This window comes from Coregonus lavaretus (genome assembly GCF_964263955.1).
Source record: "Coregonus lavaretus genome assembly, chromosome: 15".
NCBI lineage: Eukaryota > Metazoa > Chordata > Actinopteri > Salmoniformes > Salmonidae > Coregonus > Coregonus lavaretus.
In genome coordinates, this window is record NC_140002.1 from 16,915,599 (window position 1) to 16,934,100 (window position 18,502).

Consider the following 18,502-nt stretch of genomic DNA (forward strand, 5'->3'; position numbering starts at 1 on the left):
TAGCAACTCGGCACAAGCATAGTTCCCCTGTGGTATATCTGTAATGAGCTGCATGTACCGAGCAGATTTCAACCCCCCTGTGTAACCTTGTCTAGAAACGCTAATATGTCTTTGTATTATTACATGACGTGCCTCAAACGCTTCATATGCAAAAAAACTTGGCCCATATCCCCCCCAGACATCGAAAGGCCACTCCAGCTGTGCTCACCAAAATTCGACAGATTTGCTTATCTTTTTCTGAATGTTCAGTGGAGTTGTGTATGAAAGCTAAGCCCTGTTAAGAGTCCTAAGTAGGGTTAAGCAAATGCCTCCGGTGTGCTTGGCGGTGAACGGACAACTGCACATTTCAGCCCAATACAGCAGCTCTCTCAAGGTCAAAGCTACATTACTGTGAAAATTACTTTTTTCTGAGGGGAAAAACGCTTGCCACGCCGAAAACCTCACAGGCAGACGTGACTCCCAAATGGAAATTGTGATGTCCAGAGCATGTGAAGCATGTTTGTTTTATAGGCACTAACAATCGGCAAACGTTCTTGTCAACCAGGGATTTGTAAAAATCTGTCAGGTTTGAAGTCTGTGTTTCTACTCGTTGTGGAATGTGTTCAAAGTGTTTGCTATAACGGTGCTGACATGAGGTCATGACAAAGGAAAGTGCTACTTGCTTAGAAAAGCGATTGTAGAGTAAACATTGAGCATTTCTGAATTGATCCTTCCATACCTTTCACAGGTTACTATGACTCCTTTACACTCAATCTATCAACCAGCCTCATGACAATTTCCATCAAAATATGCAACAATGTCCAACTCGACTGACCCTGAGTAAGGAAGACTCATGCATTTGTGGGCCTCATACTCTTTGCTTATTTACTCCATGGGCCTCAGAGATTTCTATCTTTGGCTGCGTTGTCATTGTTGGAGGTCAGCCAAAAAACGGAGACATTGAGCAAATTTATATTTTTCCATAAACAATTTGTCGCAATCCAAAGATTCCGCCAATAAGTGGCTCTTTGAATCCACGCGAAGACATAGGAACCGGCCTACTTCTTCTCAAGCATACATTTCTCAGTCAGATGGACGAACATACATGGTTGCCTATTGATTTATTGACTGTGGGCTTCTCACATGGAACGGACCACCACAAACCAGTGGTGACAATGAAAGGGGAACATTTTCCACTCAGCCAGCCTCAGGGGCAGCAGTCGCAGCGGATGAGAAGGAGAAGTTCCCAGTTTGTGGAACGTGACCTTCAGAGGCAGGAAACATGACCAGAATTTCCGGGAAGTCAGTTCTCTCTCTTAAGACGTGCAATGGGACCAGCAGCCTCCAGGCTTCTGTTTGTTTCTTATGACCCCTTCAAGGGAACACACAATCTCTCCAATTAGGCCCCCAGACTTAAGAAGACAATGCCTTCATGACCGGAAGAGACCAGACCTTATCAATGACTGTTTACTTCCAAATATGGTATCATTACTCAAGAGTTCCCTCCGATAGGCTTGGTAAACACATTAGAACTGTAACCTCGCCATTTCAAATTCCCCTGCCAATTATTGTTAGATTTATTAGAGTAGTCATTCCATGTTCTCTGTGTGTGTGGTATATGTTGTCATGGGCTAGTTTAAGAATGGGTTAAGAGCTCGAATCCCTCTGTGAAATCCCCCCTCTGTGAAATCCGGGCCAGTGTGTTTACAGAAAGCGTCACTAAACCGATCTGACGGGGTGTGGGGAAAATGGCTAAGTCCTCAGAGAGTGTAATGTAATCCAGCCCCAATGATAATTTGCCTCTTGTCTCAGTTGCACTGTAGATTGTGGCATTTCTAATTTTAGTCGCTCGTAACACCATAACCTGTCTATATTTAGCCTCTCAATTTTGAGGCTTAAACCTCAGCTTCCTCCCTTACAAAAAAAAATTGCAGTCAGTGCAGTATAACTGCAGTATGCTACAAATACTGCATCCAAAATACATATTTTTATTTTTTTACTGCAGTTATTCTGCAATTACTTTTTTTGTATGGGATATGAAAACATTTCCAGTGGCATTATTACTTTTTAATCTGCGCAACCAGTATGTTTCTTCTTTTGTTCGAGAGGGGGTGAAAAAAGTTTACCGCAAAAGTGACATCACAGATGGCTTCTATGGGTGTTATTAGCATGTTGAACAGCCCCAATTAGTATTGCTACACCAGGCCCGTGTACTCGCTGCTATTCGAGTGAGCCGTTATCAGTCGCCACGTCAAAACAAGATTAATGCCTTTAATTCCTCACTCCGCCTTTATCTTTGATATTGAATTCCTCCTCTCCTGCCTTATCAAGGGTGTGTAAGTTAAGCCTCTTAAATATTTAACACCTCATTGTAATTCTTAATATTTCTGTAAGATGGAATCAAGGTCTGACGTAGCTGCTGTCAAGAGTATAGTAGTATAGCATACCATAATCAAGCTGAAATAGTTTGGCGAGTGGAGTGCTAGCCTAGTTTTGTAGTTTTCTGTATTCCTGTGAGCGCTAGGAGTAATAAGCATTTGGCTACATGGACATGCCAAGGCCATAGACCACATATGGTGTTTTGTGGTCTGGTGTTCCCTTAGGTATTAGCCACCTTGGCAAGGTGATTATGCTGATGTCACGACAGTTGGGCAGTCCTCATACATTCCTGCCTGCTTTGAACTCTGTTCTGGCAGCCACAGGACTCACCTGAGCCCCCTCTCTGAGGTCTGTCTCAGTGGTCCTCCCTGCCAAAGCCTACGCCAACCTTTCACTCCTTTATCAAAGACTCATCTTTCTGCTACTGCCCATTTTTACCACGATAGTACCTGCGCTCTAAAGACTGTTCGCTCTGCACTGACCCTCTACCCACTACTGATCTCTCACTAGACACTCCTAACCAGAGGTTGCGTTAAGATTTTGGGCTGAGGTTGGCGGAACTGCCTTGCAAATGGATATGCTTTCGGTAACCACACTGTTTGATAATCAGCAGTGATCATTTATCTATTCATTTTTTTCTCCCTCAGATGAACTCCATTCTACTGCATCCCTGCCTAATGTAACCCTTTCCCCCTCCACCTAAACCCCACTCCTGTCCCCCATAAGTCCTCTATCGCTGTCATACATATGTCAAGACACAATCAGCTTCCCTAGTGACCACTTTGATCCCGACCACCCCTACCCGACACCAACCATGACAGCCCTGATGACACCTGCCAGATAATCCCAGCCAGAGTTTGATTCAAGTAGAAAAGTTATCAGACACACGTGCGCACTCACAGAAACGTACACAGTATCTATTTTACTCACACACCCACTCGCTCTCACACAGCACACTACTTCAGATATTGAAGGCAGTGGGTTGAGATGTCACAGCTCAGGATTCATCATGGCTGTAATCCAACCTGTCCTGAGAGGATTGTGTCACCTGCCACCTTTCAGTATTGTGCAGATTGATCTCCCCGTCTGTCTGTCGGATCGGATCCCAGAAGAGATCAGATGGCGCTGTGCAGGCCTGGTGATGCTCCAATCCATTGCCTTACGACACCAGGGCATTTTTCATCACCATGGACTGAGACATGGCAGCTTGTTTCAAGATTAAGCACATGGGCTTAAAAAGGGGTGTAGTTGAGGTTGTCTGTCTACCTTGAATGTTCAACACTAAAGTGTGCATTGTGTTCCTTTACTTGACATTTTGAGTAAGACGCAGGTTCTTTTATCTAGATATTGTACATTTTTACACAATCCAATCAAAAAGTAGTTACAGATCATATGGATTAGTGCTGTAAGTATTGTGCCAAGCTGGCAATTAATTATTATATTTATGTATTTTATTATTTGTTATGCTTTTACAGTTCTACCTTTTTCCCCAGTTCCTACACCGAATCAGTGCAGGATACATTTAGCCCATCATGATATGACATCACAGGCCGCCATTGTAGAACAAATGTGAGGTAAGTTACCGGAGGACTTGGGAGGAAGTCGTATCATAGAATGCCTGTTTTGAAGCCAGGTGTCCACAGCTGTGTGTGACTAGCTGGCTTCCTGTCTGTCACTTCCTTCTTGACTTGTGCTTCTCTGCCAGACTCTGCTAATTCTGGAGCACGGCCCGATCCTGTGCTCCCTATCAGAAGGCCCAGGTTTTTCCTGTGCGCCTCTGTCTACACAATGTAAAGGAAGTGTGTGTGTGGGGTGGGGGGGGGGGGGGTTCTTTCATTTTGGCCCTGTGTAGAGGATGCTGACTTCTATGCTTTGCAGTAGATCTGCAGCACTCTACTCAAAACCCTTTCCTCTCAAATGAGTAATCTTCTATCAGGTCTTAGCAAAACCCATGTTTCTTGTAACTCTTACTATTGAGTGACATGATCATGTGAAATGGTGTATTGTGTGGTCTTTGAGGCAACCTTCCCATTCTTTGGAATGGAAACAGAGGTTTTGCTTCCACACCATCATCATACTTACTTATCGTCATCGGATGAATATAGCCTATTTGGGGATATGAAGGCTTTTTGTTATCTATGTCTATACGAAGACCCTTAAGCTTCGGAAGTCTATACTTGATTTCCCTCTACCAATATACATCATTACAAGCGCTCGGTAATACCCTGTCTCTCACTCTGTCCCCCCAAAAGACCATCCCAATCAGATCCAACTCAAAGCTGTCATTACCGCTTCAATTAACCTCAACGTCTCTGTGCTCAGAGCTCCTCCAGGCTCAGCCTCTCTCTATCTTTATCAGCCCCGCACATCACCGCCTACACACACACTACGCTACGCATGCACACTACGCTACGCATGCACACTACGCTACGCATGCACACTACGCTATGCATGCACACTACGCTACGCATGTACGCTACGCATACACGCTAGTACGAACAGTCACACACAAGTAATCTCTCACTCTCTCACTCACTCACACACACACACACACACACACACACACACACACACACACTTACATATACACACACTCACACTACACACAAACACACTTACATTTACAAATACACTAGCACACATATGCAGTAAACATGCATGCACACACAACAAATGGTGTCCTCGCCCCTGCAATTAAACTAATGACTCTAACATTATGATTTTTTCTTATCTCTCTCCACTGGATGGCTGTACAGATGAGCCAAGGAGGGAGCAGGAGAAACTGTTTCTGCGAGATAGGTCCAGCACGTTTTTTCTCAAGTCTGCTGTTTCTTTTAATTATACTGGAAGTCAGGGTGCTGGGAACAAGAGAGCCTTATCAGATGATAAGCAAGTCTTCTTCACAGTCTGTTGCCCAGAAGTGTGTGTGTGTGTGTGTGTGTGTGTGTGTGTGTGTGTGTGTGTGTGTGTGTGTGTGTGTGTGTGTGTGTGTGTGTGTGTTGGATGGAAGTGTTTGGACAGACTACAGTAGGTTGCCTGCTGGCCTCACTTCTGCATGGTTATTGCATAAAAGTCCAGTCATCTCACACAGTTTAAATAACAGATGTCTATCAGATAGTCTTCTGATTCTATCACTCCACCAGTCTGTCACACTCGGAGTGTGTGTGCTGTTAATCTTCTCTTGTATTCCCTGATCAATATTTAGACCTAGTACTAGCATTACATTGCTCAGACAGTATGTACAGTGAGGGAAAAAAGTATTTGATCCCCTGCTAATTTTGTGCGTTTGCCCACTGACAAAGGAATGATCAGTCTATAATTGTAATAGTAGGTTTATTTGAACAGTGAGACAGAATAACAACAAAAAAAATCCAGAAAAACGCATGTTAAAAATGTTATAAATTGATTTGCATTTTAATGAGGGAAATAAGTATTTGACCCCCTCTCAATTAGAAAGAGTTCTGGCTCAGGTGTCTTTTATACAGGTAACGAGCTGAGATTAGGAGCACACTCTTAAAGGGAGTGCTCCTAATCTCAGCTTGTTACCTGTATAAAAGACACCTGTCCACAGAAGCAATCAATCAATCAGATTCCAAACTCTCCACCATGGCCAAGACCAAAGAGCTCTCCAAGGATGTCAGGGACAAGATTGTAGACCTACACAAGGCTGGAATGGGCTACAAGACCATCGCCAAGCAGCTTAGTGAGAAGGTGACAACAGTTGGTGCGATTATTTGCAAATGGAAGAAACACAAAAGCACTGTCAATCTCCCTCGGCCTGGGGCTCCATGCAAGATCTCACCTCGTGGAGTTGCAATGATCATGAGAACGGTGAGGAATCAGCCCAGAACTACACGGGAGGATCTTGTCAATGATCTCAAGGCAGCTGGGACCATAGTCACCAAGAAAACAATTGGTTTACACACTACGCCGTGAAGGACTGAAATCCTGCAGCGCCTGCAAGGTCCCCCTCCTCAAGAAAGCACATATACAGGCCCGTCTGAAGTTTGCCAATGAACATCTGAATGATTCAGAGGAGAACTGGGTGAAAGTGTTGTGGTCAGAAGAGACCAAAATGGAGCTCTTTGGCATCAACTCAACTCGCCGTGTTTGGAGGAGGAGGAATGCTGCCTATGACCCCAAGAACACCATCCCCACGGTCAAACATGGAGGTGGAAACATTATGCTTCGGGGGTGTTTTTCTGCTAAGGAGACAGGACAACTTCACGACATCAAAGGGATGATGGACGGGGCCATGTACCGTCAAATCTTGGGTGAGAACCTCCTTCCCTCAGCCAGGGCATTGAAAATGGGTCGTGGATGGGTATTCCAGCATGACAATGACCCAAAACACACGGCCAAGGCAACAAAGGAGTGGCTCAAGAAGAAGCACATTAAGGTCCTGGAGTGGCCTAGCCAGTCTCCAGACCTTAATCCCATAGAAAATCTGTGGAGGGAGCTGAAGGTTCGAGTTGCCAAACGTCAGCCTCGAAACCTTAATGACTTGGAGAAGATCTGCAAAGAGGAGTGGGACAAAATCCCTCCTGAGTTGTGTGCAAACCTGGTGGCCAACTACAAGAAACGTCTGACCTCTATGATTGCCAACAAGGGTTTTGCCACCAAGTACTAAGTCATGTTTTGCAGAGGGGTCAAATACTTATTTCCCTCATTAAAATGCAAATACATTTATAACATTTTGACATGCGTTTTTCTGGATTTTGTTGTTGTTATTCTGTCTCTCACTGTTCAAATTAACCTACCATTAAAATTATAGACTGATCATGTCTTTGTCAGTGGGCAAACGTACAAAATCAGCAGGGGATCAAATATTTTTTTCCCTCACTGTACTTACAGGGAATCTTTTGTGGTGAGTCATTTTAATGTTTCAGCCCTTAGTGCCTATTGCTTTGATTTGGAGACCCTGATCCCCGTTCTGGGGCATATTCATTAGGGCATGCAATGGAAAACATTTTGCAATAGAAAACAATAATTATTATTTCTTATTGGTAGCCCCTCCCTGTTTCCATCTGCTTTCTTCCGTTTGGTGCCTGGTGTTACTGGGTGACATTTCCCTGGAGCCCGTTTCATGCTTTATCTCCATGAGAATTGTGAATTGCGCTACTACACCCATCCTATTCGATGTGCCTCTCTCTCTCTCTGTAGCTTGTCCAATCCGCTTCAGAAGAAGTACTTTGACTGTATCGCCGAACAGTAATCATCAGATCCACTCAATTGATATCTCCCCCTCCCTCCTCTTTCATTCCCTCCATCCCCCCTTTTCCTCTCTGATGTGCGCGTGGATTCATCTTTTGCTTTGATTATTATCGATATTCCCCTGCATTGGGGACAATTGTAATCGTCACAACGACATAAGATAAGTTCTTTGAAAGTGATTTTCTTCACGACTTTCATACAGGCTCTAAAATAACTTCCCCCAGTTCATCTTCATCGTCGTCGTCGTCGTCATCATCATCATCCAGGGACATGGATGGAATATTCCTACAAAGTTACTCCCCATTAACTTTTGAGCTGTTCATAAGGTGGGTGAGAGTTAAATGGGTGCCTCCCTCCACTTAGCTTTAGCTTTTAGCATGAAAGGACGCTATATAAACCAGCACCTCCATCAAAGAGCTAGCTACAGATTTATCTACTAGTAGGATTCTGGAGGGAGTAAACAGGACCTAGCTACAGCCCTTCCTGTGATTTGGGCCTGTTTACATGAGACACACACACTCTGCTGTGGGAGGGGACAAGCTCAGTGTACCACCGGGCTCTTGAGTGCCATCCTGCACACTCACAACACCCCCCCCCCCAATCACTCACACACACATGTCACGCATGCTCAAAACCTCTCTCACCGTCACACACTAGGGCAGGTTTACCCGCATTTAAACCCACTGACAACCTTCTAGCGCTCTGATACTCAACTCCAAATGCAGGTGCTCTCACATTACCTTATGTCATCACTGGACACACACACGCATGCACCCTTATCCCATGTGCCTGTAGAAAGTATACACTGCCCTTGCACATTTTTCCCATGTGTGTGTAGCTTAACCCATATTCTCTCGGTACCTGTCACCTACATTACTACTGTAAGCCATTGTGTAACCGCTAGCGCTCTATTCATACCTATTTCCCCAGGCTGTCTGTGTGGAGATTGATGATAACCCCTCGCAGCCACAAGGCTCTGAAATTAATGACTTGTTAAATCAGGCTCAGTAATGTTACTCCCCAACCACACACGTCATATCAAATTTTGCGTAGATAAAAAAATGTCATCCACAATGAGCAATGTTCCATCTCACTGCCGTCAGTCATGATGCAATATTAAAAGCCGATCCATCAAGGAGTGTGAGTGGATTTAAAGAACCTCAGCACAGCTGGAGAAAGAAAAGAGATTGAGTCAGTCCCACCACCCACTAACCTCTCAGGGTCAACAGGGGCAAATGTCAACCTGTCCTGGGTTAGATTCATCTTCACTGCTGCAAACCTGCCCCTAGACAGAGGCTGTCCTAATATGGACACCATTCTTACTCCCATTCATTATCCATTAATCACACACCTCTGTGGTCAAGAAGGCTATAGCTTCTCAATGAGATCCTTGTTGGAGAAAATTGACTTCATATAAGTCTTAAAGCTGGAATCCTTAATTGAAACAATAACAAAGCGTCACCCGCCAGTGTTTTGGTAAAAAGCTGAGGGATGCACCTGGAGAAATTTAACCAAATTCAAAGCAAAGGCTATGTATGCAAGGACTGACCATCCATGATATCAAAAGTATAGTTTTTAACCATGTGTTGAGGCTATACAGTGTTAGTTTACTTTTACTTTGTTTACAAACATTGGAGTATAACAAGCTTATATTTTGGGTATGAAAGTTAAACTAAGCTCATGAAGGATGTATATACACTACCAGTCAAAAGTTTGGACACCTACTCATTCAAGGGTTTTTCTTTATTTTAACTATTTTCTACATTGTAGAATAATAGTGAAGACATCAAAACTATGAAATAACACATATGGAATCATGTAGGATCCAAAAAAGTGTTAAACAAATCAAAATATATTTGAGATTATTCAAAGTAGCCAACCTTTGCCTTGATGACAGCTTTGTACACTTTTGGCATTCTCTCAACCAGCTTCATGAGGTAGTCACCTGGAATGCTTTTCTATTAACAGGTGTGCCTTGTTAAAAGTTAATTTGTGGACTTTCTTTCCTTCTTAATGCGTTTGAGACAATCAGTTGTGTTGTGACAAGGTAGGGGGGTATACAGAAGATAGCCCTATTTGGTAAAAGACCAAGTCCATATTATGGCAAGAACAGCTGAAATAAGCAAAGAGAAAGACAGTCCATCATTACTTTAAGACATGAAGGTCAGTCAATCTGGAAAATTTCAATAACTTTGAAAGTTTCTTCAAGTGCAGTCGCAAAAACCATCAAGCGCTATGATGAAACTGGCTCTCATGAGGACCGCCACAGGAATGGAAGACCCAGAGTTACCTCTGCTGCAGAGGATACGTTCATTAGAGTTACCAGCCTCAGAAATTGCAGCAAAAATAAATGCTTCACAGAGGTCAAGTAACAGACACATCTCAACATCAACTGTTCAGAGGAGACTGCGTGAATCAGGCCTTCATAGTTGAATTGCTACAAAGGACACCAATAAGAAAAAGAGACTTGCAAGAAACACGAGCAATGGACATTAGACCAGTGGAAATCTGTCCTTTGGTCTGATGAGTCCAAATTTGAGATTTTTGGTTCCAACCGCCGTGTCTGTGAGACGCAGAGTAGGTGAACGGATGATCTCCGCATGTGTGGTTCCCACCGTGAAGCATGGAGGAGGAGGAGGTGTGATGGTGTGGGGGTGCTTTGCTGGTGACACTGTCAGTGATTTATTTAGAATTCAAGGCACACTCAAACAGCATGGCTACCACAGCATTCTACAGCGATACGCCATCCCATCTGGTTTGGGCTTAGTGGGACTATCAGGATGTGTAGGGGCTATTTGTCCAAGGAGGAGAGTGATGGAGTGCTGTATCAGATGACCTGACCTCCACAATCACCCAACCTCAACCCAATTGAGATGGTTTGGGATGAGTTGGACCGCAAACTGAAGGAAAAGCAGCCATCAAGTGCTCAGCATATGTGGGAACTCCTTCAAGACTGTTGGAAAAGCATTCCAGGTGAAGCTGGTTGAGAGAATGCCAAGAGTGTGCAAAGCTGTCATCAAGGAAAACGGTGGCTACTTTGAAGAATCTAAAATATAGAACACTTTTTTGGTTACTACATGATTCCATATGTGTTAAGTCATAGTTTTGATGTCTTCACTATTATTCTACAATGTAGAAAATAGTAAAAATAAAGAAAAACCCTTGAATGACTAGGTGTGTCCAAACCTTTGACTGGTACTGTATGTTATATCATAACTTATATAGCATAACACTCTTAACCGCGGCAGGTAGCCTGGCGGCTAAGAGCATTGAGCCAGTGACCAAAAGTTCGCTGGTCATATCCCAGAGAAGGCAAGGCGAAAACATCTGCTGTTCTGCCCTTGAGCAAGGCAGTTAACCGCCAACAACAACTGCTTCCCGAGCGCTGATGATGTGGACGTCGATTAAGGCAGCCCCCCGCACCTCTGTGATTCAGAAGGGTTGGGTTAAATACGGATGACACATTTCGTTTGAATGCGTTGTTGTGCAACTCACTAGGTATCCCCTTTCCCCTCTCTGACACTCGACTCCTGTCACTCCAAATGCAGGTGCTCTCACATTACCTACAGCCTAGATACTGTTGCTGTCAAGGTCCTCCCCTCCAGTGAGGTTCTCAACCTGATATTTGACAGTCAGCTCTCGTTTGAGGCCCATATCAAAAGTATTACCAAAGTATAATTTTCCATCTACGGAACATTGCCAGGTTACGACCTATGCTATCACAACCTGCAGCTGAGCGACTCGTTCACACCTTTATCCCGTCTGGACTGTTGTAACGCTCTTTTTGTTGGCGCATCTGCCAAGTGCCTAAACAGGCTACAATAAGTCCAGAACTGTGCTGCACGTGTCCTCACCCACACCTCCCCCTGTGAGCACATCACTCCACTGCTGTTCAACCTCCACTGGCTCCCCATATGCTCACGCATCAACTACAAATTCCTGGTTCACACCTACCAAGCTATCCATAACTCTGTACCCAAGTATCTGTCTGACCTCATTCTATCCTCCTGCCCCACACGCACCCTTTGTTCCTCCGTGTCCATCTCCCTTCAGCAGCCCCGCAGCACACACACTCTGTCCTCCATTAAGGCACAGCTCAAGACCATGCTGTTCAGAAGAGCTTTCAAGGACCTCTGCTAATTCTGTTCTCATGTCTTCCGGATCTGACGACACCTGTATATTGCTTTGATTATTTTCTGTGTTTTGGATCGTTGTTATTATTATTTTAATTAAATGTATTATTTATTATTATTCATGTCTTCACCATATTCATACCACACCGCTAACTATACTGAACAAAAATGTAAATGCAACATGTAAAGTGTTGAAATAAAAGATCCCAGAAATTTTCCATATGCACAAAAAGCTTTATTTCTGTTTACATCCCTGTTAGTAAGCATTTCTCCTTTGCCAATATAAGCCATCCACCTGACAGATGTGGCATACCAAGAAGCTGATTAAACAGCATGTCACAACACAGTGCCAAGTTTGCCTCTCTCACTCTGGCCACATCCTTTTGAGTGGACGGGATTTAGTGTAAAGATCCACCTTGCCCAAAAGGCCAGCCCAGGGCGGTTCAGGGCCAACCCCCAAACTGAAACACAACACAAGCAGTGGGGTGGCCGATGAGCCCTTTTTAAGAGGATGTGCAGGCAGTCGAGTCTCCATTGACGATCAGGATTTTCCTTATCTGTCATCTGGCGAGCTTCTCACCTTCACCTTATCCTGTCTCTCGCTCTCCCTCCCTCCCTCTGTCCTGTTGTACTGAAAGGGAAACTGTCATTTCATTGAGAGTATACAGTTATAGTATGGCTGTTCATATTTGCTGTTTGGGGGTGGGGAGGTGGGAAGATGGAAGGTTGTGACTGCAATTAAGTGTGTCTAGTTAGATGTCAATCATTGCCTGCTTATTTAATAGAGGTTGCCTCAAAATACATTTTGTATATGTGATCTGAGCACAACCTTCTGGAGATAAGATTGTGGATTATAACATCCAATTAAGAATCCTCTGGGTCATTTAAAATATACTGATCAAAAATAAACACAACATGTAACGTTTTGGTCCCATATTTCATGAGCTGAAATAAAAGATCCCAGAAATGTTCCATATGCACAAAAAGCTTATCTCTCTCATATTCTGTGCACAAATTTGTTTACATCCATATTAGTGAGTATTTCTCCTTTGCCAAGATAATCCATCCACCTGACAGGTGTGGCATATCAAGAAGCTGATTAAACAGCATGATCATTACACAGATGCACCTTGTGCTGGGGACAATAAAAGGACACTGAAATGTGCAGTTTTGTCACACCACACAATGCCACAGATGTCTCCAAGTTTTGAGGGAGCGTGCAATTGGCATGCTGACTGCAGGAATGTCCACCAGAACTGTTGCCAGATAATTGAATGTTCATTTCTCTACCATAAGCCGCCTCCAACGTTGTTTTAGAGAATTTAGCAGTATGTACAACCGCAGACATTTACATTTATGTCATTTAGCAGACACTCTTATCCAGAGCGACTTACAAATTGGTGCATTCAACTTATGATAGCCAGTGGGACAACCACCTTTTTTATGGGGGGGGTGGGGGAGGGGGGGTAGAAGGATTACTTTTATACTATTCCAGGTATTCCTTAAAGAGGTAGGGTTTCAAGTGTCTCCGGAAGGTCGTCAGTGACTCCACTGTCCTGGCGTCGTGGGGGAACTTGTTCCACCATTGGGGTGCCAGAGAAGCGAATAGCTTTGACTGGGCTGAGCGGGAACTGTGCTTCCGTAGAGGTAGGAGGCCAGAGGTGGATGAACGTAGTGCCCTCGTTTGGGTGTAGGGTCTGAGCAGAGCCTGAAGGTACGGAGGTGCCGTTCCCCTCACAGCTCCGTAGGCAAGCACCATGGTCTTGTAGTAGATGCGAGCCTCAACTGGAAGCCAGTGGAGTGTGCGGAGGAGCGGGGTGACATGAGAGAACTTGGGAAGGTTGAACACCAGATGGGCTGCAGTGTTCTGGATAGGTTGTAGGGGTTTAATGGCACAGGCAGGGAGCCCAGCCAACAGCGAGTTGCAGTAAGTGCCTGGATTAGGACCTGTGCCACTTTCTGTATAAGGTAGGGTCGTACTCTGCAAATGTTGTAGAGCATGAACTCGCAGGATCGGGTCACTGCTTTGATGTTAGCGGAGAACGACAGGGTGTTGTCCAGGGTCACGCTAAGGTTCATTGCACTCTGGGAGGAGGACACAATGGAGTTGTCAACCGTGATGGCGAGATCATGGAGCGGGCAGTCCTTCCCCGGGAGGAAGAGCAGCTCCGTCTTGCCGAGGATCACCACCTCAAGCTTAACCGACATCCACACTGATATGTCTACCAGACATGCAGAGATGCGATTCGCCACCTGGTTATCAGAGGAAAGGAGAAAATTAATTGTGTGTCGTCTGCGTAGCAATGATAGGAGAGACCATGTGAGAATATGATAGAGCCAAGTGACTTGGTGTATAGAGAGAATAGGAGAGGGCCTAGAACTGAGCCCTGGGGGACACCAGTGGTGAGAGCACGTGGTGCGGAGACAGATCCTCGCCACGCCACCTGGTAGGAGCAACCTGTCAGGTAGGACGCAATCCAAGAGTGAGCAGCGCCGGAGATGCCCAACTCGGAGAGGGTGGAGAGGAGGATCTGATGGTTCACAGTATCAAAGGCAGCAGATAGGTCTAGAAGGATAAGAGCAGAGGAAAGAGAGTTAGCTTTAGCAGTGCGGAGACCCTCCGTGACACAGAGAAGAGCAGTCTCAGTTGAATGACCAGTCTTGAAACCTGACTAGTTTGGATCAAGAAGGTCATTCTGAGAGTGATAGCAGGAGAGTCGGCTAGAGACGTTAGCTCAAATAGTTTTGGAGAGAAAAGAAAGAAGGGATACTGGTCTGTAGGTTTTTTGAGGAGGGGTGCAACTCTCGCTCTCTTGAAGACGGAAGGGACATGGCCAGCGGTCAAGGATGAGTTGATGAGCGAGGTGAGGTAAGGGAGAATGTCTCCGGAAATGGTCTAGAGAAGAGAGGAGGGGATAGGGTCAAGCGGGCAGGTTGTTGGGCGGCCGGCCGGCCGTCACAAGTCGCAAGATTTCATCTGGGGAGAGAGAGGGGAGAAATAAGTCAAAGCATAGGGTAGGGCAGTTTGACTTAATAAATGAGGATCGGATGTCGTCAACCTTCTTTTCAAAATGGTTGACGAAGTCATCCACAGAGAGGGAGGAGGAGGATTCAGCAGGGAGGAGAAGGTGGCAAAGGGCTTCCTAGGGTTAGAGGCAGAGGCTTGAAATTTACAGTGGTAGAAAGTGGCTTTAGCAGCAGAAACAGAGGAAGATAATGTAGAGAGGAGGGAGTGAAAAGATGACAGGTCCGTAGGGAGTCTAGTTTTCCTCCATTTCTGCTCGGCTGCCCGGAGCCCTGTTCTGTGAGCTCGCAATGAGTCGTCAAGCCACGGAGCAGGAGGGGACCGAGCCGGCCGGGAGGATAGGGGACATAGAGAGTCAAAAGATGCAGAAAGGGAGGAGAGGAGGGTTTAGGAGGCAGAATCAGGAGATTGTAGGGAGAAGGATTTAGCAGAGGGAAGAGATGATAGGATGGAAGAGGAGAGAGTAGCGGGAGAGAGGGAGCGAAGGTTGCGACGGCACATTACCATCTGAGTAGGGGCAGAGTGAGTAGTGTTGGAGGAGAGCGAGAGAGAAAAGGATACAAAGTCGTGGTCGGAGACTTGGAGGGGAGTTGCAGTGAGATTAGTAGAAGAAGCATCTAGTAAAGATGAGGTCAAGCGTATTGCCTGCCTTGTGAGTAGGGGGGGACGGTGAGAGGTTGAGGTCAAAAGAGGAAAGGAGTGGAAAGAAGGAGGCAGAGAGAAATGAGTCAAAGGCAGACGTAGGGAGGTTAAAGTCACCCAGAACTGTGAGGGGTGAGCCATCCTCAGGAAAGGAACTTATCAAGGCGTCAAGCTCATTGATGAACTCTCCACTTTAGAAATTATAATTGTTGTAAACTACAGCGGTTCAATGTTTTCTAGGAATAGACTCTAACTTAGTTTATTCAGCTAGCTAACTTGGTACAGTATTCTTCTGTGAAAACCGCCCAGGGCACCGTATCCTATGACGCCATAGCTAACTAGCATGCTAGCTTCCAATAACACGGTTTAGCACCAATACTCGGTTACAACAAACTACCAATAGTGTGTTAACACGCTTAACAGATCATTTGTGTCCGTGTCTAACGTTGTGTAAAGTTTTGGGTTAGTTTTGACAGTTTGAGTGAGTACGTCTTCAACTTATTCAGCCAGTTAGTTAGCTAGCTAGAATAGTTAGCATATTAGCTAGCCATTGCTCTCTGTCAACGAACCAACCCCTCCTCCCACGGTATGAAACACACAGAGAAAGCCAAGCTAACGTTTACTAGTCACCCGTGTCTTGAATTCCTTTTGATCGACTCTGGTTACCAGTATGTAAAAATAAAATACAAATAAATGTAGGTTATACTACTGTTAGCTAGTTAAGTATAAAGCTAGCTACTGAATCGATTTAGCCAGTTCGTGTCTGTCCCAACGGAGAGTGTAAATGTAACTATCCACAGTGGCTAATAATTACCAGTAGCTACCCGCTAGCTAGCTAGCTTTATTGGTCCAGGTAGTGGGTTAGCTAGCCTCGTGCTTCACCGGGCTCAGTTGAATACAATACTTACCTACAATAACTACCTACGATAAACTACCTAGATAAACTACCTACAATACCTAACTACAATACCTACCTACAATCTAAATACATGGTTTAAGCTTTACTCGACGCCATATAAAGAAGAAGCCAAGCTTACCTCCCGCTTAGAGAAACACAACCTCACCCCATCGCCACCTGTTCATGGTTGTTTCATAAATAGGACTGTAAAGTTCCCAAATGTAAGAGGACTCATGTGGTATTTACATAGTTGCAGAAATCCATTCAGGTGTATGTTGTGGCTTTTGGTGAATGCTTTCTTACCACATGTAATCACTCCAGGTCAGGATCTCCACATCCAGCTTCTTTACCTGCGGGGAGCGTCTGAGACCAGCCACCCAGACAGCTGATGAAACTGAGGAGTATTTCTGTCTGCAATAAATACCTTTTTGTGGGGAAAAACTAATTTTGTTTGGCTGGGCCTGGCTCCCAGTGGGTGGGCCTATGCCCTCCCAGGCCCACCCATGGCTGCACCCCTGCCCAGTCATGTGAAATCCATAGATTAGAGCCTAATTTATTTATTACAATTGACTGATTTCATTATATGAACTGTAACTCAGTAAAATCATTGAACTTTTACAATAAGATACGCTTGTTTTCATATACATTGTACAATGTGGAGATATAGTAGTTTTTTGTTGTTGTTGGAGAATGCAGCCCGCTGGGCCGATGACACCAGACTCCAGTCTGTCTACGCAGCAGCAAGTAGCAGGCCCTCTCACCTGTCCTCATTATATCACAGCCAAGCAGCTCGCTTACCCAGGGTGCTGTATCATACACAGCATGGACCAGCACACACACATAGCCACACTGTGCAGATATACACATGCAGCGGGTCCTCTTATTAGTTCGACACACACACTGCTAGCTGACTCCTGCCTTCACAGCCACTAGAAGGTACAGCAGCAGGGGGGAGAATCTCAAGAAAGAAGGGCATTAGGCCAGCTAAAACCCTTGTGGAGGGAGAGAGGCTAGAAGAGGAGAGAGGGAGGATTAAAAAAGGGATGGAGGAGAGCTTCTCTACTTAATGACAGCAGGCCGTTGTAGACTCTGGTCCCCCCCCCCCCCCCCCGCACGTCCCTCTGCTGGTTTATTCCCCCTTTACTGAGGCGTCTTAGCAAGGATGGAGGGATGAGAGGAGTGCTTGCTGCCAGACTCTCAAACAGCGGGAGGGGTCACACACACACACTTGGCTTTACAAGAGGGGGCAAAAGACATTCACTAGACTGAAATTCTGCTAATTATAGCAAGCATGCATTAAACACACACACACACACACCCTCCCTGTAATCATGAATATAAACACATGGACTCCACTCAGAGAGCACCTTTGCTTCTCACATCTGCAACCCACTATGCATTTTTCTTCTGTTAGAGTGATGAAATGATACTCTAAAGGATTATGACATTTTAAGACTGTTTATATTGTTCTATTTATCAATGTATCATGTTTCTGGAGGGAACTCAGTTGACCATCATCTTTAGTTTGTGAATAGGGTTTACCCACCTATTATGCTACATGCATTACCTACACACCTTCTTACCCACTGCGCTCAGGGTTTTGTATTGTGTTTGTATACAAACCAAGGAAGATTACCCCTGATTTGATACATAGTTATCTTAAACTATACTACTGTGTAGTAGATGGACTTGTGAGATTTCTATGACCACATTTACATGCATACAGTATTCCGGATAATAGCTTGTATCCCACTTAAGGACTTATTTGGGATAATGCGAATGCTCCTAATGTTACTGTATCTTTGACAGTGTTATGCAAGCAGACAACCACATAAAATATGTACCCAAGATGAACTGAAGACTTATCAGAAACGTGATTCATCGTTTTCTCAGCTTTCATGTCCTTTAAAACCAGTCACACTGATACCATTTGGACATTGGTCCTGTGCAAAATCTTTCCACTGTTTTGGAGATATTGCGTTTTCTCCCCGGTCCCTAAATGAAATAGACAACTTTACCTTGTTAACTAGATTACTAATGCATTCATTCTATTGATGTGAAACATTATTCTGGTGAGCACTACTTTATTTGTAGTGTTCTGGGGCAACAAGTTATGACAGAGAAGATGCATGTATCAAACTATGGTTGACAAGTAAACCAAATGTCTAAAATTGCCTACCAAATGTTGGAAATTATAATCAGAAACCTGTCTAAATTAGGGGTGACAGTAGC

General features: G+C 44.7%; 1 protein-coding gene across 2 annotated transcripts in view; it reads left to right on the plus strand.

Annotated features, from left to right (window-relative positions):
• The window catches only part of LOC311142397 (endothelial cell-selective adhesion molecule-like), a 59,217-nt gene that overhangs the window by 23,950 nt on the left and 16,765 nt on the right, over positions 1 to 18,502 (plus strand). Inside the window, exon 2 of one of the 2 annotated variants that reach the window (XM_084178045.1) lies at positions 3,852 to 3,932. The exons of the other annotated variant lie outside the window; for it this stretch is intronic. The gene's annotated coding sequence lies outside the window, so the exon portion shown is untranslated. The remainder of the gene's footprint in view (positions 1 to 3,851; positions 3,933 to 18,502) is intronic. 2 annotated transcript variants of the gene reach the window in all.